Below are 7,205 nucleotides of genomic sequence, written 5' to 3' on the forward strand. Positions count from 1 at the left end.
GTTTGGAGTTTGGAGTTTATGGTCCTAAACAAAACAAAAGTCAAATGTCATCATTTCTCTCCACAGGCCTTTATAGAAATGTAACCACATTCAGTGCGTTAAAACCTGTGTAATGTTGCATTATAGCTGGATACGTTGGTGCTATGGAGTCAATTACCAAACATCAAACAGGTGGAGGAAAATGAGAGGGATTTGCAGTTAAAATGGAATGAAATTTAAAAGTAAAATACGAGAAACACTCAACTTACCAGAGCCGAGCTGCTTGGGGTAGGTTCCAAAAACGATTCTGTGTTGGGCTTTATCTCTGCTATTTATAGTCAGCCATTGAATAGAAAGTGAGAAGTGAGCGAGTCTGATTCGTGGTCCAGTGAGCAGATAGCGAACGCCAACATCCTATTGTTTGTGGCTGATCCCATGGATTTCTGTTTCAACTCCGTGCTGGGGTAGGAGCAGAAAGATTAAAATCTGCATGTCCGGTATATGTGTGAATAACCCTTGGCCAAAGATGTCAAAAGTGTTTGTTAGTGGGAAATAACTCAGAACGAAATGGGGTTTATTTGAAAAGAATTACCCTGAAATTATACCACGGGTGATGCTAACAAACTCTTGCTCCCTTTCGTTTGAAAATCTCTCTGTATTTCGGTTGGCCCATTTAGTTATTGTTGCTGGGAACATATTAGCAGAGGTAGGAATATCAAGCAAAAATGGTTAGTTTTTGACTTATTATTCCATGATTTGTATACTTGAAAATAAGTAGCATATAAAATTAGAGGCTTATTGAGTAATCTAAGTTTGTATTTATATAAGATAATAAGACATATATCATTCTATGTACTTAGAATATGCTCAGAATTCTGCCCCAGTCAATACATTTCAAGAGTGCGGAATCTACACAATTTGTAAATTTATGAAATCCCCAGGTTAAAATACTATACAACTCACTATTTAACTCACTACAATAGAGTTATGCACTCCTTAAGCACTGAATTATCAGGGTTTTTAAAAACGTAAATAAGTAATTGATTAATTGTCAAGATGATGTTAGCAGTTTCAATTCAATTAGGAATAACCTTGTTTTAATGAAAGCAAAAAATAATAGTGAGGCTATTAGTGTTTGCCACTGATAAAGCCTAATTTGGATGGCAATTTCCGGTGACCATAAATGTAAATTTCAATGTGGAAATCAGGAAGAAGCTGAACCAGTTGTCCTGTTCCCCTGAGGTTTTGCTGTATTCAACATCTCAAAGAAAGACTTGACATGATAACACTCGGAAGGATGTGAACTTGGGATACATGCATACTAAATCAATGGTGGACAACCTGTGGACCGTGGGCTATATGTGGCCTATCAAGGTTTGGAATTAAAAATTAAAGTTTATTTATTAGTCACAAATATGCTTACGTTCATATGCAATGAAGTTACTGTGAAAATCTCCTAGTGGCCACATTCTGGTGCCTGTTCAGGTACACTGAGGGGGAATTTAGCCCCTCATGGAGGTGCATGAGACATTTTGCTAACTGTTGTCCACACACAGGGTTACCAGATTGTGACACAAAAACAGAGAATGCTGGGGGAACTCAGCAGGTCTGACAGCATCTGTGGAGAGAGAATAGAGCCAATGTGTCGAGTCTGGATGACCCTTCCTTAGAGCTGACTTTTCCAGATTCTGCTGGGTTTCCATCTGTGTAGCTTTTATCCTGCTGGCAGGACTAAAGTGATACACACATAAGGCAAGGACACTTGAAATGCACTCAACATTGACTGAGAGCCATCCAGTCATAGGGTAAATACTTATTTTGTTTTTGAAGTTACATAAGAACATAAGAAATAGGAGCAGGAGTAGGCCAACTAGCCCTTCGAGCCTGCCCCGCCATTCAATAAGATCATGGCTGATCTGTCGTGGCTCAGTTGCACATTCCCGCCCTCTCCCCATAACCCTTAATCCCCTCTCTCATCAAAAACCCATCAACCCGCGTCTTAAAAATATTTAGCGAGGCAGCCTCCACCACTTCAACGGGCAGAGAATTCCAGAGATTCACCACCCTTTGAGTGAAGAAGTTCCTCCTCAACTCTGTTCTAAACCGCCCCCCCTTTATCTTGAGGCTATGCCCCCTAGTCCTACTATCCTTTCTGAGCGGGAAGAGTCTCTCCACCTCTATCCTATCCATCCCATTCATCATCTTATATGTCTCAATGAGATCTCCCCTCATTCTTCTAAACTCTAACGAGTACAAGCCTAATCTATTCAGCCTCTCCTCATAGCTCAACCCCCTCAACTCCGGCATCAGCCTAGTAAACCTCTTCTGCACTCCCTCCAAGGCTAAAATATCCTTGTGTAAGTACAGCGCCCAAAACTGCACACAGTACTCCAGCTGCGGCCTCACCAATGCCCTATACAGCTGCAGCAAGACCTCCCTACTTTTATATTCAATCCCCCTCGCGATGAAGGCCAGCATCCCATTTGCCTTCTTGACCACCTGCTGCACCTGCAGGCTGGGTTTTTGCGACTCATGCACAAGGACCCCGAGGTCCCTCTGCACCGTCGCCTGCTGCAGTTTTTCTCCATGTAAGTAATAATCCTTCCTACCATTATTCCTACCAAAGTGGGCCACCTCGCACTTGCCAACATTAAATTCCATTTGCCATTTCCTGGCCCATTCGCCCAGCCTATCTAGATCCTTCTGTAGACTCTCCCCACCCTCCGCACAATTTGCCTTTCCACCAATTTTGGTGTCATCAGCAAATTTCGACACCCTACACTCGGTTCCCTCCTCCAGATCATCTATATAAATGGTAAATAGCTGAGGCCCCAGCACCGACCCCTGGGGCACTCCACTAGTCACCATCCGCCAATCCGAATAGCACCCATTGACCCCCACTCTCTGCCTCCTATTTGACAACCAGTCCTCTATCCACGCTAACACCCTACCCCCAACTCCATGTCCCCTGACCTTCTGCAATAACCTCTTGTGAGGTACCTTGTCAAACGCCTTCTGAAAATCCAGAAAGACCACATCCACTGGCTCTCCTCTATCCACCACCCTAGACACATCCTCATAGAACTCCAGTAAATTTGTCAGACACGACTTCCCTTTAAGGAAACCGCGCTGCATCTGCTCTATCAAGCAGTTCCCCTCAAGATGCCTCGCTATTTCCTCCTTGATGACGGATTCTAACATTTTACCTACAACAGACGTTAAACTAACAGGCCTATAATTCCCCACCTTTTGCCTGGCACCCTTCTTAAACAACGGCGTAACAGTAGCCGTTTTCCAATCTTCTGGCACTTCCCCGGAATCCAGCGACGTCTGGAAAATAACCACCAAGGCATCCACTATCACCTCCGCCATTTCTTTCAGGACCCTCGGATGCATTCCATCCGGTCCTGGGGACTTGTCCACAATCAGCCCCTCCAGTCTGTCGAGCACCACCTCTCCACTAACAGTAATGTCATCGAGACCCTCCAGTCCTACCACCTTTCCATCTGTAACATCCGGCAAATTATTCACGTCCTCCTCCGTGAAGACCGAAACAAAAAAATTATTCAAGACCTCCGCCACATCCCCATCCCCTACCACTAAGTCCCCCTTCTCATCCTCTAAGGGACCAACGTTCACCCTAGCCAGCCTCTTCCTTTTTATATATTTATAAAAACTCTTGCTATCCTTTTTTATATTAAGTGCTAGCCCAGCTTCATAGTTTCTCCTACCCTCCTTTATCAACTTCTTTGTCAATCTTTGTTGACATTTAAACCTCTCCCAATCCTCTTCTCGCCCACTACTCTTAGCTGCTCTAAACGCCTCCGCTTTCAATTTAACACTTTCCTTCACCTCCTTCGTTATCCACGCCTTATTACCTCTCCTCCTAAGTTGATGACAGTTCCATTAATATAGAATAATTAAGCACTTTCTGCAACTTGTTATGAAATATTCAACATGTATTAAAAATAATCAGCTTATTCATGGGTTGTGGTTAGTGCACATTCCAATTTCAATCTTGCGGCCCACAGATAAAGGAAGGATACTCATGTGGCCCATTCATTAGTATAGGTGGCCTCTCACTGCACTACATAGTATATTCACACAAAGTTGAGGGTTGTCCATTCTGTGTGTGTAGATTGTTAACTGTGTGATACATTTTAGTTACTGATGTATAGTTCAATTACTGCCACACAACCTCTCTGGAACAACAAATTAAAATTTTACAAGTATGGAATTTTATTCCTTCATGTTTTAATGGGGATCTACAAATACTAAAATAAAAGTTTTTTTTTAATTTTTCTTTTGTCTCTCTCCAAACCAAACCTTTTGTTCTGTATCTTCATTTCACCTTCTGTACATGACTTACCATTGGATTAAATATTCCAGCCTACAACTTCTGGTTTAAAGTTCCTGGGTGGGATTTTCTGGCTGCACTCACCCCAAGCTGGAAATTCCCACCTGAGGGCAATGGACCTTTGCATGGTGTGCCCTCACCTGCTACGATCTCTGTAGCGGGCGGGACAGGAAAATTCCACCCTGTGTTTTTCATTTCGAATTCTTCAGTCTGATTTCTTATGGGGTTACACAGTTCACACAGATTCTAAACCCCCTGTAAAAGACACTACTGTTTTGGCTTTCCAATCACAAGTCCCAATACAAAAGCCATTGAACCTCTGTGGGCAAGCCCAAGTGTAATAAACAGAAGGTGTTCTCTGTCACTATCTACCAAATCTGGACCAATTTGCATGGACAAATTCAAAATGCAAACTCATTCAAGGAATCACATGGATATTGGCCAGTTATAAATTTGTGAATAAAGATAACCGTTGTTTCTGCCACTACAGAATACAACTTTACTGTGTTCAAATGGATGTCAATAGTGGAGATTATGCCAAATGATTAATTTCAGTTATTCAAATTTACTTTTTATTCTGAAGTTGCACTAATTTATCTTGTATCATTGCTTGGATCCCAAGTCCCATGGGACAACATTAATGGAAAGTGAGTTTGTCTTTGTTTAGTTTGAATGATTGTCAATGGGAGACGAATGGGCAGGTTTTACAGCCTTACTTGTCCCGAAACCATAAAATCGCACCCGAGGTCAATGGACCTTTCCATGGAATGCCCCTCGCTCGCTCCAATTCCCGTGGTGGTAAAATGCCAGCCTATTTTGAGAAATTTTACATTAGTACCCCATGTGACACTGAGCATTTCTCTATTGTCTATTCTGGTAGCAACCTTAAAGGAATTTTCAAAAAAACAAATATCGTAGGGACACTTTTTCACACGTTTAAAATATTTATTTGAACTGCGATAGTAGAACATTACAATTGACATGAGTTCACAAGAAAAATCTGCTTCACATGAAGAACAATCTTGCAACTCCCATCTATGATCACTAACTTGTGACTTCCTGCAGAGGAGGTGATGGTCTACTAGTATTATTGCTGGACTATTAATACAAAAACTCAACTAATGTTCTGGGGATCCAGATTTGAATCCTGCCACGGTAGATCGTGGAATTTGAAATCAATTAAAAAAAAACTACTCTTACCAAGTCTGGCCTACATATAACTCCAGAGTCACAGCAATGTGGTTGACTCTCGACTGCTCTCGGCAACTAGGGATGGGCAATAAATGCTGGGCAGCCAGCGACACCCATGACTCACGAATGAATTTTAAGAAGTGTGTGTATATGTGGACATATATGCAGTCACTGGTAATCTCCCTTCCATGAGTAAGCATCTTGCTGACAACCAATCCACATATAAAGAATGGCCGTCTAAGTTTATGTATTACTGTCACAAGTAGACTCACATTAACACTGCAATGAAGTTATTGTGAAAATCTCCTAGTCACCATACTCTATTTTCCTTTTTCCATCAATTTCTGGGTCCTCCTTTGCTAAATTCTAAACTACTTCCAATCCTCATGCCTATTGCTTTTTCTTGCCAATTTGTATGCTTCTTCCTTGAATCTGATTCCCCTTGTAAGCCATGACTGGCCACAATTCCCTTACCACTCTTGCACCAAACAGGAATAAACAACTTCTGGAATTCATCTATTTATTCTTTAAATGCCTGTCTTGCCTTTCCACTGTCTTTCTTTTCAATAATGTTTCCCAGCCCACCATGGCCAATTCATGCTTCATACCATCATATTTACTTTTATTGAGAGTCACAAAACTCCTTTAATACAAACCCCTCCTGATTTGACTGGTATTAAAAACAATACCTCGCAGTACAAACCCTGATGCAAGGTTGAATGAAAATTTACAAAGTTCCTCACAACACAAACCTATGATTTGACTGAAACTTACAATCACCCACATAGCTGGCCATTACTGATGTCTTTTATAAACTTGGATCCGGAGATGACGGGTCTCCTTTTCTTCATCTCCTGACTGCAATGCTTAGACTCCGATGTCATATTTTTAATGTTGATTCATATCATACTATCACAGGGACAGATCCTATTACCATTCTCCTAAATCATGTGGTGATTAGCACCTCCTTATCTTGGTTTATTCCATGCCTGGCCTACATGGGACAGTATTAACATAATCCATTCTTCTGCTGTTTACACCACAGAAAAAACTGTTTTCCAGGTATCCATCACCCCATGGTTGACTAGGAGGGCAGCACAGTTGCACAATGGTTAGCACTGCTGCCTCAGAGTGCCAAGGACCCATGTTTGATTCCCAGCTTGGTCATTATCTGTGTGGAGTCTCTATGTTCTCCCCATATCTACATGGGTTTTCTCCCACAGCCCATAAAGATGTGCTAGTTGGGGGATTTTGCCATGCTAAATTCTTCCTCAGTGAACCCGAACAGACACCAGAATGTGGCAACTGGGGGATTTTCACAGCAACTTCATTCAAGTAAACCACTTAATACTTAATTAATAAACTTTAAACTCTGGCGCCTATTCGGGCACACTGAATTTAGCACGGCCAACACACCTAACCAGCACATCTTTTGAGGTAACATAAATGAACAACTGGAGAATAGCAAACGCCTGCTGAATCATACCCCTGGAATGTTATCCAACCAGGAACAGAGGGTAAAATTCGATGAGGATAATTGGAGGAAGGAAAAGCAAACATTATGAAATTGATTGCATGCAATGCTTCTGTAGAATGTGGATGTAATATCATAGCTAATCTGAACCTATTACTTGGTCAGTTATTGCCGCAAGATAAATGTATTAAATTGGACCTTGAT

This window comes from Carcharhinus amblyrhynchos, chromosome 23 (genome assembly GCF_965287045.1).
Source record: "Carcharhinus amblyrhynchos chromosome 23, sCarAmb.v2.hapA, whole genome shotgun sequence".
NCBI classification, from domain to species: Eukaryota; Metazoa; Chordata; class Chondrichthyes; order Carcharhiniformes; family Carcharhinidae; genus Carcharhinus; species Carcharhinus amblyrhynchos.